The sequence below is a fragment of the Centruroides vittatus genome, unplaced genomic scaffold (genome assembly GCF_030686945.1).
Source record: "Centruroides vittatus isolate TY-2023 unplaced genomic scaffold, ASM3068694v2 contig_273, whole genome shotgun sequence".
Classification (NCBI taxonomy): domain Eukaryota; kingdom Metazoa; phylum Arthropoda; class Arachnida; order Scorpiones; family Buthidae; genus Centruroides; species Centruroides vittatus.
This window is the reverse complement of record NW_027121739.1, coordinates 1861644-1872842: the sequence shown is the minus strand read 5'-3', so window position 1 is coordinate 1872842 and position 11199 is coordinate 1861644. Positions and strand designations below refer to the sequence as shown.

General features: G+C 36.0%; 1 protein-coding gene across 3 annotated transcripts in view; it reads left to right on the top strand.

The window, feature by feature from the left end:
• The first annotated feature begins 4734 nt into the window (after nt 1-4734).
• LOC136971882 (ubiquitin-associated protein 1) overlaps nt 4735-11199 on the top strand; it is a 40576-nt gene continuing 34111 nt past the window's right edge. For 2 of the 3 annotated variants that reach the window (XM_067266410.1, XM_067266408.1), the window contains exon 1: nt 4735-4857. The gene's annotated coding sequence lies outside the window, so the exon portion shown is untranslated. Of the gene's footprint in view, nt 4858-4943; nt 5064-11199 lie in introns of those variants that run through there. The other variant, XM_067266409.1, reaches the window with a different exon arrangement.

The following is an 11199-nucleotide window of genomic DNA, read 5'->3' as shown; positions in this document are numbered from 1 at the left end:
TTATGATTATTTTAAGTTTACCATATGGTTGGTGTAGCATGGTCTATAAGGCCCTTGTGCCATTAAATTCCACTAAACCAACCAACCAAGATGGACAGATAGCAATGAGGAATAAAATGGCCAGTTGTAGAACATGTTGCAAACCTGCGATGAAACCTCCTAAACAAATTTGAAGTTTCCCCTAAAACTGAAATAAGTTTCCTTAAATAGTCTTTATCAAGTGCAATGCATTTTAAAAAATCCGGCAACGAGTTGCTTAACTTTCCGGGCAACATTTAAAACTGCATGTGTGGTGCCATCTGTTATGATATTTTACTAAAAAACTTTTTATACTTTTAATTATTATAAGGTGCCAAAAAGCTTAATTTTGAGGGTAGGGATGGGTTTTATATATAAAAAAACTAAATGCTAATAACAAGTGAAAGTGCCATTAAGACCGACCCTACTGGAGATATGACACACAACCCTCTTTTATTTCCCCACCCCGTTGACCACCAAAATTTAATGGCATCAATTCCCTAATACACAAACCTCTCTGCAAAATATTAGAAATTTTCGACAAAAAGCATAAGAGTTATTAAGGTTCAAAGAGCGTGAACAAAACGCACGCCCACATACACTAATGTCCATACACACAGGGAAAAAATCCCAATATTTTGCATTTCTCAACGTTTTGAGGTCCCCTGAGTTCAAAAATGTAAAAATCTTCGGGCCATGTTTTGACCGATTGTAAGGTGCCGACTTTTAGATGCAATAAGTTAATTGCGTGTCAGGAAAAGCTTAGGGACTGACCGTATGTGGGTGGTGGCGGTAGAGGCAAAGATGACAAGTGGTCTTACAAAAACCGCTTATTTTAACATTAAAAAGTAACTTACATAATAATAACCCAAAGTACGATCTAGATCGTCTTGGATAAGGAGCTCCGGATGACGGTGGTCGGGTCCGGGATGATGCCAGAAATGGTGTGCCCCAGGGCGTTGGGGAGAAGAGTCGGTAGAGGGACGTTGGCGTACGGAGTGGGCGGCTGGTTGACGCACTGACGAACACTTCTTGACAGGTAGAAAACTCGGTCTTCTTCTTTCTCTGACCTTAATTCGGGGATTTTATACGATTTTCCCTCGAATTTCCCCCTTTTGATTGGTCCCGTGTCCCTTTTCCTTTTTCCAGATTGGTCATTCTTCTGTTAGGTCCACCAGTGGCTAAGTGGTCTTCGTATCCTGAACACTGGGAGCTCGGTTGTGGGTTCGCGCCTCGCTCGGACAGGCTGGCCCTGTCGAGTTTTCCGGGTTTTCTGTGCGTTTATAACGCCTAAATACAGTGGCGTAGCTAGCGAGTGCGGTAGGCGCGGTCCGCACCGGGCCCCTGGAAAACGATAGTCCCATGGGAACCCCAAAATCACGACAAAAAGACCCGAAAAATTTTTTCGGGGACCCCACAAATCTGGTTCCGCACCGGGCCCGGAGAATCCTAGCTACGCCACTGCCTAAATAGGAATCAGAGGCGTACAGTACCGAGGGGGCGTTGGGGCGATCCCGCCCCGGGTGTCACCCGTTCAGGGGTGACACCCGGATAGGGGTAGGCGTGTAGGGGTGACACCCGAATGTGGAAAAATAAGTCGCGAAATAAACCCTGATGATGCGCTTTAACATTACGTTATGGAAAGTTCGATCGCCTCAAAAACCAATGCCTAAAAAAAAAAAATGGTCAACGGAGGACTCACGCTACTCAATATAAACCTATGCGTTGACATCGCTTATTCGATATAACGTTCAAGTTTGCTCGAGTCCGGACATATTACGATTCAATAATCCGATAGTGTTTTATAAAAGAGTTAAGAAGGGTGACACCCACGGTGCGAGTTGGGGTGACACCACGATATACGCCCCAGGTGTCACCCATGCTAGCTACGCCACTGATAGGAACCGATTTCCCTTAAAAGACCTCTTTGAAGGCATCCCTCCTAGGCAGGTCGCCCAAGAATTGCGTTGCTATAACTTAACAAACAAACAACAAACTTTCTCCGACATTATTTGTCTTGACCGATTTGCCAGATGTTTTACGTCCGTTTACTCCCTCCCCCCGATGGTTTAGGGCTCACATGACCTAATAGATGTCATTTTGGTCATTAGCCCCCCCCGTTTTACTCGATTGCTTACACCTCGATTCTTGTATACTAGCATCATGACAAAGCTCCCCCACTCAGTCGACATTCCCTCTGTCATTAATACGTTTGTTTTAGAACAAGTGTTTTCATTTCTGTCGAGTCTACCGCATCGACACGTGCACTTAATCTGATTTGACCTCCGAATTTAACATCTTAGAAATGTTTATAATTAATCGAAATTTCGACTCGACTTTAGGAACCTCACACATGTATTGTGTACAGGGGCGGATCTACATAGAGATTAACAGGGCTTAAGCCCTAGGCTCCCGGTGTCAAAGGCCCACAAAATTTGAATTATTATCATAAATTTTTAATACTTTCTCATTATAATATATTTTATATATTTCATGTGTAGATATAATGCGCTTTATAATAGTCCATACTTTTTTATTTACATCAAGTAAGGTTTCTGCCTATTGTTTGGTACAGTACTAGAGATAGGTCTATTATTACAACTCTTTTTATCTTCAATCTTCTTATTACAACTTTCAGCATGCCCAAAAATTTTGGTCAGGATTCGCCCGATATATCTGATATATATATGTCTTACCGGCAAAACCCGATTTTACGCCAAACTAGTTTTGCCTAGGCCAAACTAGTTTGGCGTAAGCGTGTCAGGCCAAACTAGTTTCAAATTATTATTCAAGTATATTAATGGTTTGGCAATGTTGGCCTAGAAGTTTGACAATGGCGTTTGAAAAGTCAGTGGAATCATGCTCGACATTCCAAACGCCATTGTCAAACTTCTAGGCTTACAGGAAAGCGACGCTGAACGTCCGACGTACACGTTTTCGCGTTTAAAACTTCAGCCTCAACCTCGCTAATATCAACGTCTGCAACACGCTGCAACGAATCTTCTTAAAACTTTGAAACTTCAATGCAAAGACAGGAGAGAAAATCTTGCACCCATGTCAGTGTGCAGCAAGTTGTCATCGATTAGTGGATTATGCGATTGCATTTTCCACACACACCCGAATATTCAATCTACTATACAGGGGGTCCTGCAAAATGTCTGATGAGTTTTCGTACACCGCGGGGCCTTTCAAAACGCGGGGCGGGGTTCCGGCGAACGAGCTGAACCTGCCTCGCGCCGGCCCTGGTTGTCACACCGTAGTCACACCTTTTTCTTCTTCTTCTTTCACAGTTTAATATGGAGATTATAGCCTTTGCGGCTCTTTCTCCGACCAACGTTGCCAGTTGTTAAGTGAAACGACCAATGAGGCTAATGTAGCGCTCCAGTAGTCACACCTACTTTTATTGATTCCTTCCTTGTTCTTAAGAATGGTACGCACAATTGAATTCAGCATCCTAAACACGGCTGCCAGAATTGTCACATGCGTGTCTCTTTCATGCACTACGATAAGTTTCTTTTTTACTTCAATCGTCAATACTAAGAGGAAGATTGTAATCTTCCTCTTAGGCTTCGTTGCTTCCACACTGTCTTTGGATGCCATGGTTAATAGGTGGAAGTTATATCAATATACATTTTCGCACTTTTCAATTGCTTATATTTCGGTAACTGCTTTATAGGAAATTTTGAAATTTTGCACACTACCAAAGAAAAAAATTATCTTTCGAACGAAATATCCAGAATTACTTTAGCGTTTACAGAGCGGAGAAATCGATCTCCGAAAATCGGCAATTCTGATTCCTGTATATGTAGTCAGTCAACGACTGTTTTACTTGGCAGTGAGTCACTGCCGTGACTCTCGATGTCATTCAACCCCCAGAAGAAAGATAGCCCTTAAAAGAAATGAGGCATAAGTTCTATTTTAGAAATTCTTAGACGCTTTGAAGAAGGTCCTATTTTTATGTAAAAAGCCTTTCGTCGCACGTGCGATGATCCACTTTACTAGCTGTGGTTTCTCTTGTTCAATAATCGGAGAGAGTTAAAAAAATTTTTCCTACACATTATTTTCTATAGCCGAAATTGTTTCGTTGAAAGGACATCTCAATTTAAGCAACCAGCTCCAATTACGGAAATTTTGAGCGGTGGTTTCCGGATATGCCAAGCCCCGTCTTCACCACCTGGCCTCTGCACAGTAATCCTGGCCGAAACCACAATGGACACGAGAAAAAGGCCCCGTTGATGCCCACAGAACGGAAAGAATCAACAAAATAAAAAAGGGTTCCACAATGTTTATCGCATTTACAGAGTGAGCAAAGTGGGCGGTTGCCCGGGAGGCAGATTGCAAGGTGTGGCAAATCGGCCGAAGAAAATAAAACATTGTTAAGCTCAGATAATCGATTATTTTACTTTTTGAAAATAATTAAGTATTTAAATGTATCATTTAATTACTTCCCATTTACGTAAATACATCGAAGATTAAGAACTCGGCCACAAAATTCGGCCACCCCGCAAATTCGGAGACACACTCGCCATAAAATACGTCAATTTGACGTCATTATAGCTTTTGACCATTACAAAAATCCTAAACTGACGTCAAGTTGACGTCAAATATTTTTCTATATTATTAAAACCAAACGATGTATAATAATTCCAAAATATTATTAATCATTTTTAAACTTTTACTAACAATAATTTTAATCCAATAAAAAAAAATAATATTTTAAACAAACATTTACAAAATTTCGCTCATCTGTTGATTACCGTCTGTATCGTCGATGTCTATGATGTAAGATCCAGAAGCGTAATTCATTGGAAAGACTGAAGATGAATCATCAGAAGTTTGGTTCGTATTTTTCCGCCGAGTGTCTTAAAATTTATACATTTTATAATATTTAAAAGAGTCTTTACGTCCTTCTAATCCCTCTATTGGTTTAAAATTACGTCACACCGGCCAGTGTTTCGATTTCGTTGGAACTTATGCAATATGCGACATTTAATTGGTTCTTTCTCCTCATTTTCCTAAACACGAGCGTGTTACTTGGTGTGCAGGTAAATTACAATTATCTAATGTCACTTAAGGGCCATTTATTATGAATTTATACAATTTTCATAACATTGTGTGACTCTCTTCACCAAACATTCCCTCTAAAATTCATGTTAATAAAGTAATCTGTTGTAATTACTCAGTAAGTTGAGTAATAAACTTAAATCTCAGAACTTTTGTATATTTCTCCTGTTTCTGTAACATTAATGTGGGAGATTCCTTGTAAAATTTGTACTCAACGTATGTTTGCTTTTCTGGTTAGAATTTGGAAATATTTATTGGTAAGTCCGGCCATCCGATTAGTCATTTTGGGTCTGTTCGGAGGTGCCGTCAGTTGGTGGCGGTGATGGAGCCGATGCCTTTCCGACTTGTCCTTGGAGTTCGAAGAGTCCTGCGACTACTGGTTAATAGGCATCGTCCAAAATATTTCCCACAAACGCAAACAATTGAGAACCTTTACCATCTGGTAACAAAATTTTAATAAAAACATCTAACGAACATTTTTGACCTCAACTAAGATCTGCTTCAGGTTTTTTAAATCTACGAAATTCAAAATTGGAATGCATAGAACAGGACGATGCCAAGTTTTGGTAATGGAACTGGTGAGTGTTTCCAAATGGACCCTTAGAGGGTCGGTTTTGTTCATGATGGGATTTTTTTTTTTTTTTTGTAACTCTTTCCGCCCTGTGGGCACTAAGAAGGCCTCTTATAGCAAGCCCATTATAGGTTTGGCCAGGCCCACAATGGGGCGGCCGGGTGGTGAGGGACGAGGACCGACATATCCGGACAGACCATCCCCGAAAAATTCCTGGGGATTTTTTGACCCGTCCGGATTCAATTCCGGGTCCCCCAGGACGGCAGGCTGCTAACCTAGACCGCTCGGCCATCCGGCCACAAGTTCATGATGGGGTGTCAAGAATTAGTGGTGCGCTTGGGATTTGCTCTTGGGGGAGCAATGGATAAAAAATTTTTAATACAGATTTATAAAATTTCTGCCAGAGTTTTGGAAAATTTTCTAGTATTGGTTTTCCTTTTATGTTGAAGGGTGTTGGGGCTCCTTGGTCCCTCTCCAGGTGGTCTGTTGTTGTGGAATGCTCTATGGTTTCTAGTGTTGTATTAGCTCTAGTTTAAAGTATTTTGATCTGGCTAGATAAATTTCTCTGAAATTAGGTTTACTTATTAAATTGTGTTTGGAATTTAAAAACACTATTGTTCTTGTCACGTTTTCCATTTATTAGAAAGTTATAGAAATGAATGTTATACAGTTATACAATATTATATATAATGTATGTAATTTTAATGTAAAATATAAGATATATTTTAGAGAGAAGTTCAGAGATGAATCTTAATTGTTTTCAGTTAGCGTAAAATGATATTACAAAGATTGAACATATAAAATTAGCGAGGTTAAGGCCAAAGTTTTAAACATGAAAACGTGTATGTCGGTGCCGCTTTCCTGTAAGCCTAAAAGTTTGACAATGGTGTTTCAAAAGTCAGTGGAATCATGCTCAACATTCCAAATTCCATTGTCAAACTTCTAGGCCAGGGATGGCAAACCTTTTTGAGTCCGCATGCCATACTGTATGCATACTTAGCTTTAAAGATGTTAATGCGTGCCAATGACTTAGACTTTGAATAATCAAATTTAAAGAAATTAAACAAATACGCTTTAATTCAAATAAATGTAAAAAATCTGATTGAAAAAACAGATGATCAGCTGAGAAACAGAAAGGATGATTGAAAAAGATAGAAATCATGTGACACATTATGTGCCAGATGATTTCTCTTATGTGCCACAGGTTCGCCATCCTTGTTCTAGGCTTACAGGAAAGCAGCACTGAATGCCCGACGTACATGTTTTCACGTTTAAAACTTTGGCCTCAACCTCGCTATTAATTTTAAGCAATTAACAAATCAATAAGAGAAATTCCAGCAATAAATTCTTTATCAAATTTTCTAATTAATAAAGATATTTGTTTCAGAACTGATTTGTGTGTGTGAAAATAAAGGTTCGTAAGTAGTAATTATTTTGGAATCAAACTGAATTACGCTAAAAACTTGTTTGACTATTTTGACCAATTTATATTTATTATTACATCCCCAATTTTTATTTGTTATCATCATGATCAATTTTCTATTATTACCTGTTTAATTCTTTTTATGACAGATGAATTTGTTCTATGATCTTATCCATTCTCTCTCCTTTATATGTTTGCTTTTATACTGATATGTTTATTTTATACTTACATTATACAGTATGTCTAACAATATACAACCAATCTAATGCATATGCTTATGTTGTTATTTATTACAAATGATTAATAAATTGTTAAACAATAACATGACAATAATGTCGTGTGGGGGCACTTATTAGCAACTGTGTAAGCCAAAATCCGTACATAATTAGTCCCTTGGTTCGAGTTTAGGCAAGCCATCTTCACAGAAAGCACCATAAGACAATCCCATTCTCAATGACATGTAAGAATAACAGGCTTCACTCGTGGTGAGAAAAATTAGTGCACAACACCTCTTAAACACCTTATGGTGGTCAACCAAATAGTGAGGCATATATCTGGTCCTTAGAAGATAATGAAGGCTCTACATTTTCTTTAAAATTCCTATGATTGAGCTTGCTTATCCTTTTGTGGTTTTAGGCTCTTGATGAAGGAAAACCCAGTTGTCAACCTCCATAAACGATCATGTGACCAACTGGTCAATTACTGTGTGAACAGCCCCTGTGATTAAATTATTTTTTTCATGAAGTAAACAACAGGCTAATAAAACAAGTTTGTTTTATACTTGTCATAGAAAAAATAAATAAATAAACTTTATTTTCATATATCAATTTTGCTTTTAGTGTTATTACACATCGCAATAAAAAATATCAAAGTTTAAAACAGCATTAAACAGTCAACTACTTGTGCCATTACCCTATAATAGCATAATAATAATAATAATAAACACACTTAATCTGTGGGCTCCAAAACAGCTTTATCATATTTACTTGCATATAAAACAAGGTTTTTATTCATTTATCACAGCTTCAAATTCCTAGGTCGTCCTATACATGCGAGCGAAAGATTCTTTGCATTTTTACAATAATTTTTGTGAATCATGTATTCACAATTTTTACCTGATGTATTTAAAAACATAAGTATTTTATCTTGGTCATTTGAATCATTCTTGTATATTGTCAGGAGTAGAGATGAATAGCAATAGGAAAAGCAAAGCTTTTGAATTGAATTCTAGATTGAAATTCCAGAATCACATGGGAGCCCAATATAAGTTTTAATCCATTCCCACGTGAAAACGGATGATTATTCGGAAATTAGAATTTAGAGAAATTCATAAGTGTAATCGACAGAGAGTGGATCTCACTGTTAAGAATTGGCAAAAAAAAGTTCCCTATTGTCCAGCTTTACTTGAACAAATTATGTTGTCAATTTTACAAGATTTTTCCTTAGTTTAAAATGCCAGTAATTTTTGCGGGACAATGTGTGCATTTATGTTCATTTCATATTTTACTTGTGATTAAACAAAATAAAATTAGAATTGTATTAATAAATCTAATTTTCTTTATTTTGATCTTTAAAGTCAGACTTTGTCCTATATGCAAGTAAATATGGTATTTTATGCCCATTGTGGCCAGGTCCATAATTGTAGCATCCAGGTGAAGAGGATGATATTCAACATATCCAGATCAAATCATTCCCAAAAATTTGACTCAAACTCAATTTTCCAGATTAGCAGTTACGTAACACCTTTATTTTTGCCATCATTCAATGGTAATTTGTTAAAGAATTGAATTGTTTGAAGATACTCATATTGAACTAGCTTAGGTATCATCCAGGTTAAAAGGAAGCAAAATTTTAATACATTTCTGCCATTTGTTAATATTGACATGTAAAAATTGTCTAGTTTTACATTTTTGTAAAATTGTCAGTTTATATATTTAGACAATAAATATAAAAAGCAACTGTCTGAATTAACAGTCACATTAATACTACCATTTCACACGCATGAAGCTTCAGTTATTTCTAATCTTGCTTTGTAAGGGTTTATGTGCACAAAATGGCCATCATTATGTGACTACTTAATCAGACATGTTTTTTTAGTTATTTTTGTATTTCTACTCCTGAGTTGAATTTCGTTGAAAGACATTTCCATTTTGTTGTAATTTTACATGAATTGAGTTGAACTTTAGCGTCTCTTGATTTTTACCACAAGAATTATATTAAAAGTAACTGTTTATTTTTTGAACTCAAATAACAATCAAAATGACTTAATTAAAACTTAATGAAAATCTATATATGTGAAACAAAAACAAAACAGCAACAAAATGGAAGATTATAACATGACTTATCTGACTGAAACAGCTAAAAAAACAAATACTGTATGTAATGTGATATAAAATGGTTTAAAGTGAATTAATCCATTAATATTCTTTTGAAATAATTTCATTATTTCAGAAATATTTAATTTTTCTGCTTTTAGAGTGATGTGCAATGATCACAGAAGCATTGAATTGGATTTTGATTCCTATCTTCTAAAGAAATTACTAAATTCTCAGTCCCAAGATCAGTGTGGTGTGCATATGTTGAAATAGAAATGGGGCAGTCTCATTGATAGTATATTTGTAATTTTAATTAATAAATAAGCAGAAGTGCCATTTTAGCAATTTTAAATTACATCATTAGATTCCTTAGAAACTTCATTACACAAAAAGTGCTCTAATATCCAAAGTCACAAAAAGTTGCCAAATTTTTTATTTCATTGATTTATTTAAAAATTATACAGGTATATCTCGCCTTACGTCCATAATCAGTTCCAGGAGAGGCGACATAAGTCAAAAAATGACGTAAGTCGAATTTACTTGTGTAGTTATGACGTAAGTCGAAACTACGGTGGAAAAGGCTAATAATGAGCACTTAAAGACCGCTAAATAAGACGACAACACAGAAACACAAATGTTTTCATGTTTCTTTCTCTAGGATTTATGATGATTATATTAACATTTACTGTAAACGTACATATTTTAATATGATTTTATGTGCTTTTAACGCTTTTCTAGTGATATTACGACTTCAATATTTGCGGCTGACAGATGTAAAGTCGAATAAAATGACTTAAACTTGATTTTTATTTTTCCATATACTTTTTTGACAAACAACGTAACTCAAAACGATGTAAGTCGAGGTATACCTGTATTACTGTCAGATGCAAAAATTAGATTGGACCAATCTTGGCATTTTTACTTACACTTATTTCAGTTTTTTTTAAGTAGTAAGTTTATCTACAATCTATGATATTTCCATATCAGTAATTATATTTTAGCTCATTTGTGGCACAGTGTGGTGGTGGGCTGTACTTTAGTGATTCCTGGCTTAACCCTTCTGTTCATAATAACAGTTTCATTTTTTTTTCTCATTACTTCTGCTCAGGTCATTTTTGATGAATTAATAATTAATCAGCATTTACATTTTGTCGTAATTTTTAGGTTCCATTTAATTAAAGTATCCTACACAATCTTTTTGCTATTTAGAATTCAATTAAAATGTGATTTTACTGCTGAAAAGATAAATAATATACTGTACATATTTGTTTTAATTATATATGTTAATTATACATTTTGGTATTTTCACATTCCTAACACAAATGTAATGTTTTTGCAATCCATCATATTCTTCACTTTATAATGACCAGATTAAAATACAATATGGCCAATGGCATATATCTCCGAATAGTGGACAAACTTCTTGGTTCTGGCGGTATCTGCTATTCAGAGGTTATACTGTAGTAAGATATACAGTCAAACCTGTTTTTATGCGGGGGATAGGGACCGCATTAAAAAAAACGCATTAAAAAAAATCTCACGAAACTTCACGAATGGCTGTAAATAATAGTTTTCGCAACACAATTAAAAAATAATTTTTTTATGCGGTCAACAGGGACCGCATAAAAAAAGTCTCACATAGAAAATAACTCAAAACCGTACGAAATAGAATTTATTGACAACAGATGTCAGCACTTGACTGCATCGTCTGGTCTATCGTCTGTTTTACATATTTTTGTCCAGGTGGTGTTTTGTTGACTTAAAAAGTAAATTATTTCATTTTTCGCATATTCATGCAATAATATTAC